The 10,823-nt window shown below is 42.2% G+C and overlaps 1 protein-coding gene across 3 annotated transcripts in view; it reads right to left on the minus strand.

The window, feature by feature from the left end:
• STEAP1 (STEAP family member 1) overlaps nt 1-8,983 on the minus strand; it is a 41,923-nt gene extending 32,940 nt beyond the window's left edge. The window contains exon 1 of one of the 3 annotated variants that reach the window (XM_073629705.1): nt 8,450-8,983. The gene's annotated coding sequence lies outside the window, so the exon portion shown is untranslated. Of the gene's footprint in view, nt 1-8,345; nt 8,368-8,449 lie in introns of those variants that run through there. The other 2 variants (XM_073629704.1, XM_073629707.1) reach the window with 2 other exon arrangements.
• Between the last annotated feature and the right edge of the window lie 1,840 nt (nt 8,984-10,823).

The following is a 10,823-nucleotide window of genomic DNA, read 5'->3' on the forward strand; positions in this document are numbered from 1 at the left end:
GAATGGAGCCAATCTGTCCCATATCCTGTGGTCAGAGCAACAAATAGCAAACCACTGAATCAGTGCCCTCCAATGAATGCCGCCATTATCCTCCAATAGTAAAAACTATTCTTAGTAAATAAACCCACAGAGGCTGTTCTGTGTCGCTCTCCGCAGATTCTGCCAGGTCTATGTCAAAGTGTCTGGGAAATATCTGGAGGAGTTTATGGACAATTGTGTTTATTTTGCAAATCAAGACCTTCGCCACTGGAAGGTAAAAAAAGACTAAAAAAAAAAAAAAAAAAATTATACAACATCATTCAGATTCTGATATTTTTACAACAGTTAAAGTGTACCTCTATCAGTATAACAATACAATGTTCACCACAATCATCATTTTGTAAGTCCTCATGCACATGGACTAGAGGCTACAAATATGCCATGTGTAAAATTTTGGGGCGTTTTTCTGAAAATCAAATCTAAAAAGCTAAACTTGCTGACCCAAAAGGAGAACACGGAGTATTAAAATGAAATATTTCTTATTTACCAAACAATAAAAAAAAAAAAAAAAAGGAAATTGTGACATATTTATTACATTGAGGACTATAAAATAAATATGTATTTTAGTTCTCACTGTAATAATTAAATAGTATGTAAAAGCCACTATACATTTCTGTTAAAGCTAAACTCCAAGACAACAAGAACAAAAAAAAAAACAAAAAACAAGAACAAAACAAAAAACAGAGGCGAGTTCATCAGTCTGCTGCTTCTCCTTTTACTGTCCAGTCACAGGCCGGTGGAGGAACAAAGAGCTGTTTAAAGTAATTGTTACCCCAACATTTCATATTTCTGATATTGTCTGCTGTACTATGTACATTGTGTGAAATACTGGGTGATTCTGCTAGTCCCCCCCGCTATCCTATTTCAAACTCACCACCCAAGACATGGAAGCGCATTCAGTGTGGTGAGTTTTCTAGCTGTGTTGGGAGCATCCTGTGTGGAGGTCTCACCTTTCAGTTGTTCTATAGAGGTTCTCCTCTTGTTCATGTGCGGTTTTTCATATACCCACCCAAGCCCTATTTCCGATTCCCCTTTTCTTAGATGATTTTACGCTGTTTATAATAAAATGTATATTTTTTATATATAGGTTTGCCCATGTGGTTTACTTGTCCGTGTTGCCGATAAAAGTCCTGAACCTTGGAGGGTCTGTCCTTGTTCATGAGACCTGGAAGGATCACTATGGTACATGGAAGGCAGAAAGCATCACTATGGCAAATGGAAGGCAGGAAGGAAGGATCACTATGGTACATGGAAGGCAGGAAGGAAGGATCACTATGGTAAATGTAAGGATCACTATATTATGTGGAAGGAAGGAAGACAGAGAGGGGCGAGTTCAGTCACAGGCTGCGTCCACTCACCCGAGGCTGGCACCTCTTCAGAGCACTACACCCACAACCCCTTCACAGGCACTGATTGGCTGCACGCTGGGGGTTGTGAGTGGACACTGGGGGAGGAGATGGAATATACCTAGCCTACCTCCTCTCCCATTCTGCAGGCTTGTGGAACGGGTGTGTGGGCGAGTGGACTGAATGTGCTGCTGAGTACTGAGCGAGTCTCAGCCTCAGCACGGCATGGTACGCACCTGACAGAGGGATCAGTGGAGTAAAGTGCCGGAACTTGTTCCAGCACTTGGCTCTGCTGCGGGATTCAGCCCAGATTTGCGGGACACTGGAATTTACTTAAAATCTCGGGACAGTCCCAGTGAATCCGGGTTGGTTGGGAGGTATGGCTATACTGTGTGGCAGAGGTGTGTAAATCTTGGATGGACAGAAATGTTAATATTTTGACAGATAACCTTTTATGTACAGTATGTCATATGTGGATTCTTAGTTAGCCTATAAAATGCACATGTTCTTTAACCACTTCAGCCCCGGAAGATTTTCCCCCCTTAAAGCGGAGTTCCACACTAATTTTTAAGTTTCACTTTAAATCATTCTTGCAGCATAAGCATTGTCAAATGGCCAAAAATTCTTTTTTGTTGTCAATGGTTACCTGGATATTCCATTTTTAGATGCAGCTTCCTGTCCTTGCCACCCACGGATATGCCCGTAATATCCGGTGGCGCACTGTCTCCTGGGAGCCATTTGCCATTATCCCTAGGAGTCAGTGTGGATGGCTGCCATTAGTTATCGCGATAGTTTCTCTTCGTTGCCATCACAACGGGACGGGCACTTCCAACGACGCCCATTGTGATGGCAATGTCAGAAGTGTATAGCGCTGCGAGCCGTACATACTGCGCATGCGTGAGAACGGAGCAGTGCATTTAGACATTAATGGCTGTGTGTTGAGTTATTTTAAGGGGACAGCAAATTTACACTGTTATACAAGCTGTACACTCACTACTTTACATTGTAGCAAAGTGTCATTTCTTCAGTGTTGTCACATGAAAAGATAGAATAAAATATTTACAAAAATATGAGGGGTGTACTTATTTTTGTGAAATACTGTAAATGGATTGTATTAGGAACATCTCTGTATCCTCCTGGGGACTTACATCCAATTTTACTTCAAGCTCCCCTAGTGCATTTTTGCACGGCTCCATATGGACCATTGAGCAGATACGGTCTATGGGCTCTTTGTTGCCCTCCCATGCTTACTGCAGTGCGACTATTTATCACTGACTTATTGGCTTTTTCCTTGTTGGGACTGAACCCCGAAATTGGTTGTAAATGGAAACAGTTGGTGGTTATCCACATCTATTGCTAAGACCTTGACGTCTATACATGAATGAATTTGAACTACTGTTCTTGAGCTTGTGAAAGCCTCTGTACAAGTGAAACCCCCTTGTGTATTAACTGAAACCTGAATGTGTCCTGAAGAAGTTCTATACGAAACGCGTAGACACATCTGGGCTTGTATCATGTATATTTCTAGATGATTTTTTATTACTTTTTGTCAATGTCTTTGTACTGTATGTATTTATATTTCTCAGGTTTGTTGTGCCTCTAAAGTCCGCCCAGGGTGTCCTTGTTGACCCCCTTTTTTGCTTTTTATGATTATATTAGAAAGGTATGATCCAACACCGCCTCCACACTTGCTTGTCAACGCGTTTCACAATTTAGTAGCTTTCTCGGGACATACTGGGTAGGTGCAGATGGGCCTTGAAGTATAGGGGGACACCACACATCACAGACTACAACTCTAAAGCAATCCTGTCAGGGACCAGGTTCAGAAGTTAAAGATGATCAATATACATGTATATGTGACCCCTCCATATAGGGAGGTGGACAGGAAGGCGTGTGCAACCTCCACAAAAACCACAATCACAAATAAGTCAGGTAGGCATTGATTATATAAACTGCATATAGCATATAACCAAAATAAATTTATATAAATTTTGCCTCATGATGTGCCTACAAAGTCTGCTTTTTCTTTGAGAGATGTTCTCAATAGTTTCAATGCTTGTTCTGTCTGGGGAAGCCGACTATAGCAGTCAAAAGGTCATTGAGTCATAAACAGGCCCAAGTCCTGGCGAGTACAAAGAAGGGCAACAAAGCTAATAAAGGATCTGGAGGATATTAGTTATGAGGAAAGGTTGCGAGCACTGAACTTATTCTCTCTGGAGAAGAGACGCTTGAGAGGGGATATGATTTCAATTTACAAATACCATACTGGTGACCCCACAATAGGGATAAAACTGTTTCGGGGAGTTTAATAAGACTCGTAGCCACTCATTAAAATTAGAAGAAAAGAGGTTTAACCTTAAACTACGTAGAGGGTTCTTTACTGTAAGAGCGGCAAGGATGTGGAATTCCCTTCCACAGGCGGTGGTCTCAGCGGGGAGCATCAATAGTTTAAAAAAACTATTAGATAAGCACCTGAACAACCGCAACATACAGGGATATACAATGTAATACTGACATATAATCACACACATAGGTTGGACTTGTGTCTTTTTTCAACCTCACCTACTATGCAACTATGTTTATTTTTCATTTACCCCCTTTTTTTATCTATTTGTTAACCCTTGTGGTGCACGGCCAGGGTCCTAGTTATTCTGTATGCAACTTACCTATTCCTTACAACACTGTCATGTCGCCAGAGTAAGAAATAGGTACATCATGAGAGACGCTATCCTATCCTACCATAAGTGTATTCTATCTACATGTCTGTAAGATTCCTGAAACCCAAGGCTGCAAGTTGCACGCTTTCTCATTCACAAGAGTTATTTGTCGTGTTGTTTTTTTGTATACTTTATGTGCAATACATGCACTTCTACCTCTTCTGACCAAATAAGATGAGTTATGCTGCATTAATGTAAAGCAGAGTTCCACCCAGAAATGGAACTTTCGCAGATCGGATTCCTCCCTCTCTCTGGTGCCACATTTGGCACCTTTCAGGTCAGGGGGGAGCGGATAACTGTCAAATCCAGGTATCTGCTCCCACTTCCAGGCAAAGATCACTGCAACATTGTGTGGCAAACTATGCAATGTCCGTCCCCCCCACTGCCATCTTGCAGACACAGGTCCCAGAAGACAGCAGGGGCCATTCAGATAGTGCAGCGCGACTCGCACATGCGCAGTAGGAAACAGGCTGTGAAGCCATAAGGCTTCAGTTTCTGTTTCCCTTAGTAATGATGCCGGTGCCTGCACCCAGAGCCGAGGGACAGGTCGGCTTCGGGTGCCGACATTGCGGGTTCCCTGGATAGGCAAGTGTCCTTATAGTAAAAGTCAGCAGCTGCAGTATTTGTAGCTGCGGACTTTAAATTTTTTTACCCAGTCGGAACTCCGCTTTAAGTTATTTACCTTCATTGTGCTGAATGTCGGACACCTGTAGGCTGTATTTTGCATTCTTTTGTACAAACAAAACACACACACATATATATATATATATATATATATATATATATATATATATATATATATACACACATATATAATAATGGCCCTAGAAATATCGCTGTCACTGTGGCGTGCCCGGCAATACCGCAATGCTGTCCCCTCAAAATATGTGCATGTATATGACAGCGAATTGGTCTCTAAAAAAAAAAAAACTCTTTAAAGCGGAGGTCCACCCTAAAATAAAAAAAATGACATTAACATTCTGCAAAAAATATATAAAAAAAATTTTTACTTACCAGAAATGCCTGTTGCTAGGCAGTCTACCTAATCTGCCTCTTCTTATTCCACGGCGCTGTTCCTTCACTTCCTCCTCTTCAGCAACCTACCCCGTTGTCTTCTGGGACATGTGTGTGTCCCAGAAAACAACAGGGCCATTCACAAAGCACCGCGCAACTCGCGCATGCACAGTAGGAAACGGCCAGTGAAGCCGCAAGGTTCACTGCCTGTTTCCCTTAGTTAGGATGGCGGCGCCAGGACCCAATGGACGGATTGGCCTCGGGGGGCCGACATCACGGGCTCCCTGGACAGGTAAGTGCCCTTATTAAAAGTCAGCAGCTACAGTGTTTGTAGTTGCTGACTAAAAAAAAAAAAAAAAAAAAAAGGGGGCTAGAACACCACTTTAAAATGTCTTTTATTAAAACTTTAACCTTTTTATTATTTAGTTTTTTACTTAACCTTATAGCTATCAAATGAGAGCGTGCATCTGCTATGATGTTCCCAGGCACCCGGGAGGGACAAGTGAGCCCAGGGCACGTGGATGGGTCAGGCAGCACGTTACCATATCTCCCAGCTGTCCCTGATTTAGAGGGACTGTCCCTGATTTGGAACAGAGTCCCTCTGTTCCTCTTTCCTCCTCATTTGTCCCTCATTTTGGTCTGATCTATATAGTTGTATATAAAATGCACTTTTTGTCTTTCAAAAAGCATTTCTCAGTGCTAAACCTTTCATCTGATTTCTAAATTGCTGCATTTGTAAATTTTAAAAGCCAATATAAATGAATAGTAGTGGTAAAAAAAAGCAATTGTGGTTTTAACTAAATCATTTTTTATCTATTGTTATCTATGGAATTGAAAGGGTACATAGCAGCTTAGCCATGTTCCTTGTAATATGTTTTACTGTACTTGGAGTTTTGCTAGTATGCGTTTACCTGTATCCATGTATTTACATCCGACCCATGTAGCCTTTCTGCAGATCAATAACTTGTCAGAGCCAATGACATGCAATAAATGGACTTTAATGTGGAAATTTGGCAATTCGCCATAACCTGCGTTCTGGACATCCATCCCTGAATTCATAGGGCCCTAAAGGCGAATATCACTTTGTACCGCGTTCAGCCCCATCGAGCCACAGCCTGTCACAGACTTTGAGAGACTGCAGGGCTGGATGATGGACTTGTGCCTCCTGGGCTTACTAAAATGCCAGGATGTATGGACCCCCGTGTGCAAGGAGCCTAGATGAGATTGCCAATGCAACGCAATGAGCAGTGATGTATTGGCAATAGACATTTCAAACCTGGAAGTCTGAGGATATCTTGTGGTGAAGAAGAGATATTGCATGGGACAGCTCTGGATTTCAGGCAAGTATTACACTCAGATCTGACTTTTTCTCATGCTGGGGACCTTTTCGAGCAATAAACATACTGTATAGCCCCTAGTTAGGCCTAGGCCTAATGATATTTTCTTTTATACTCAGGAGAGACAATTTAAGAGCCACAACAGATTTTTTCATTGGTGTGTGTTGCGGGCATTACCACTATGCACGTTGTTGTGTTTTAGCAAGGTAACATTCATTTTGCAGTGCACCCGATGCACTGGGGCAACCCAACCCAATGCACTGCATCACGACATGTGTAACGAACTACAAGGTGTTATTGTGCATTCTGTTGCCAAAAATGATGCGTGACTGTTTTGGACATTTTAGTGTCTACCCAGACCATTCATTTAAAATGATCTGCCCCTATGCCAGGGTTTACTAAATGGCAGACCGCAGTTTGGACCCAGAGTGAGTGACAGTCCCATCTGGACAGGCCGTGCCACTTACCATCCTGGATGTTCTCTCTGCTCTCCCACCTGGGCCACCGGCATCATCCTCACAGTGGACTGGGCGGGAGGTGCCCATTTGCCTTTCCATTTTTTTCTGAAAAGGTGAACTTACACTTTAAGGGCTGATTCACACCATGAATCGAATCAGCTCTGTTTTTCTGTGCGATTCAAATGCGATCCAGGTGCAATGCGATTTCAACCCATTCATTTGAATGGGCTGAAATCGCACCAGACCACAGCAAGATTAGTACATACACTACTTAAAAAAAAAAAAACACACACACAAACAATTGGATCCTGTGGTACTACTGCACCATGTGATTCAGTGCAGACGAACACACTGCATTTGTGACACCAGGATTTAGGATGAAGTTAAGTTAACATTGACAACTGCTGAAGATCGCAACTGCGGTGCATTTTGAACCTGGTACTGGAAACATGCACGGAATTCAGGTTTCCCACACAGCGTTCTGGTGTGAACTGGCCCTAAACACTCTGTTAGGCTGGGGTCACACATGCTGCGGACGCGGCTCACAGCAGGGGGTTGGGCGCGTCCCTGTTCTCCATTTCAGGTGCAAATCGGGTCCAAATTTTTGCCTGAATTTGGACCTGAAAACGGAGCCAAAGATGCACCGAACCCTTTTGCTGAGTGGACCACGGCTGTCCCGGAGGTGTGTGAACCGGCTCCATTGAGGGACAGTCGCACTCTCCTGTCATGCGAATTGGATGCGGGGAAACCCACATCCAATTTACAATAGTGTGAACCCAGCCTAAGCCTAGATTCACACTGACAGCGGGATTAAAATGTCAGTCCGACTTCGGGGGCAATTTAGAGACATCTGCGCAGGAACCCGCACAGATATCTATACAAATCGCACTCTGAAGTCGCCAAAAGTAGTACAAAAACTACTTTTGGGAATCGGTGCCAGAAAAGTCAGCGTCGCACCAATTCGGACAGTGCCATTGCCGGCAATAGCCGCCGATTCGGAACCTAGGCTAAAGGTCATAAGATCACAGAAGTGAATGGAAGTGGTTGCAAAGCGTCAACACATGTGGAACTCTGCAAGTGGCATTATATTTGTGTTGCTGCCACAAGCGCAACGCTAATCCTGCCGTGTGTACACCTCCATCCGCTCCTTATTTTAACAAATGTGATTGGCAATGATAGCTGGTCAGGAAGCGATAAAAACGACAAACCAACCACCTATTTTCAATGCCTGTGTGAACGAGACCTTTACACACACACACACACACACACACAATGAGTTAATCACAAACGTTTGTAGCTGATCACAGCAGCGTGGCTGAAAATCCTGTTTGTAGACGCACCTTTGGTTGCGAAATGGTTAAAGTTATTTCCTGTAATAAATGGCTCAGAGGAGGAAAAAAAAATGTAATTTTCTTATATAAAGAGTTTCCAAACCTTTATCCCGGGTCTGAGATACTTCTAAGAAGATTCGCTCCGCGGTGGATACGTTCTCTGTTTCTTTTGCCTGTTAATAGGAGAAAGTAAAGCGTTGTACTCACCGAAGTTTGCTAACAGTCAGGGTGACAGTGTTGTTATGCTCTGAGCCGGCAGATGTGAATCCTGTTCATTAGTCTGCCTCCAGGAGGACACTCCCTTTAAGTCCTCCCACTCCCCTTCCCAAACAAAGCGTGACCCAGTCTGCACTACAACACCCAGCGTCACACCACGTCACTGCTCCCCGACCGCACAAAGGACACATCACCTCCGACCCATTTTATAACCTCCGATGGGTCACAAGGGATACAAGATTTTAATCCCAAACTGCTGACTGATATATTCTCTTGTTGCAAGCAAATCATAACTATGAAACATGAGATCTCATAGCAAAATTTTCATAGAACCCTTCCCAGGATAACTCTTTGTAGCAGCTGACAGTGCCGACCTTAAGAATATGTGTCATTGATCTTATCATAGGGTCTGTCTTAACCAAGGACAGGCAGCAAGAGAGCGGTCAGCATGGTCCGGGCACTGCCAGGGAGCAGTGCTGGGGAAAAGTGATAGCTGCAATCACATTTTGAGATGGGAATGAGGGACACCTACTGGCAAATATATGTAGGCATAGGACACGCCCTCTGCCACACCCCCTTAAAGGAGAATCAAAAAAAAAGTTAATTAAATCTACAAGGGCATTTTTTTTTACCACTACTATTCCTTTTAAAATGTACAAATGCAGCAATTTAGAATTTGGATGAAAGGTTTAGCGCTGGAAACACTTTTTGAAAGATAAAAAGTGCATTTTATATAAAACTATATAGATCAGACCAAAATGAGGGACAAACGAGGAGGAAAGAGGGACAGAGGGACTTTAATTAAATATTCAAAATGGAGAACACTAGGTCTAGTGTGTTTTTTTTTTTTTCCTATTTCTACATGCACAGTTTTAATTTCTGAGGCTGGTATGTTGGCATAGGAGATACAGAGGAGTGGGAATGTTACATCTGCAACCCCAACCCCAGGGACAGTTGGGAGCTATGGAAATCATAATGTCCATAATGATATTTTATATTGATATATATTTTATATGATATTTTATATTATAACAAAATTGATACATATATAATTAAAGAACAAAATACAATTAAATGATATAAAAGTGATATTAACCACTTAAAGACCGAGACCCTTTTGACACTTGTTTAAAAGTTAAAATAATTTTTTTTTGCTAGAAATCTACTTAGAACCCGCAAACATTAAATATATATATTTTTTCAGACACCCTAGAGAAATGGCAGTCATTGCAATACTTTGTCACACCGTATTTGCGCAGCGGTCTTAATTTTTTGGGAAAATATAACTTTGACTTTAAAAAAAATTTAAAAAATTAAGCAAAGTTAGCCCAATGTTTTTTTTTTTTATATTGTGGAAGATAATGTTATGCCGAGTAAATTGATACACAACATGTCATGCTTTGAAATTGCTTCGAAATTGCGCCCGCTCGTGGAATGGTGACAAACTTTGACCCTTAAAAATCTCCATAAGCAACGTTTAAAAATCTCTAGAGGTTACCAGTTTTGAGTTACAGAGGAGGTCTAGTGCTAGAATGATTTCTCTCACTCTAATGTACAGTTTTCATATGCGGGCACACTACAAAAAAACACTAGGCCATGTGTTACATACTCCTGATCCCTGCACTCTGTAAGCACCTATTAATTGCTAGAGGTTACTGCACATCATCAGTGCTCACCCATTGGTTGGTGGAGGTTACTGCACATCCTTACTGCTCCCTCTCACTGATTGGCTGCTAGAGGTCACTGCACATCATTACCACATGCTGATTGGTTGCTAGAGCTTACTGCACATCATAATTGCTCACACATTGGTTGCTAGAGGTTTCTGCAAATCCTTAATGTTCCCAATCACTGATTGGTTGCTAGATGTTACTGCACACCATTACCACTAACTGGTTGGTTCCAAAAGATTACTGCACATCATTACCACTCACTGATTGGTTGCTAGTGGTTACAGCAAATCCTTACTGCTCCTGCTCACTGACTGGTTACTAGAGGTTACTGTACATGAATACCGCTCACTACTTTGATTGCTAGAGGTTACTGCACATACTTACTGCTTACCCATTGGTTGCTAGAGGTTACTGTACATAATACTGCTCATTGGTTGCTAGAGGTTACTACACATAGTTACCACTCACTGATTGGTTGCTGGAGATTACTGCACATCATTAATGTTAACTGATTGCTTTCTAGATTATGCTATAAACTCACACAGCAGTCCCTTTGCCAGAGTAGAAGTGTTGTCTTGCATTGCAGCAGAATTTAATATGTGGCAGAAAAGATGGGGTTAATGAAGCAGACCAGGATTACATTCAAAACAGTACTGTCAATGAGCATAGCAAGCAGAGAGGCAGAGATAAGT

Source organism: Aquarana catesbeiana, linkage group LG05, assembly GCF_042186555.1.
Source record: "Aquarana catesbeiana isolate 2022-GZ linkage group LG05, ASM4218655v1, whole genome shotgun sequence".
NCBI lineage: Eukaryota > Metazoa > Chordata > Amphibia > Anura > Ranidae > Aquarana > Aquarana catesbeiana.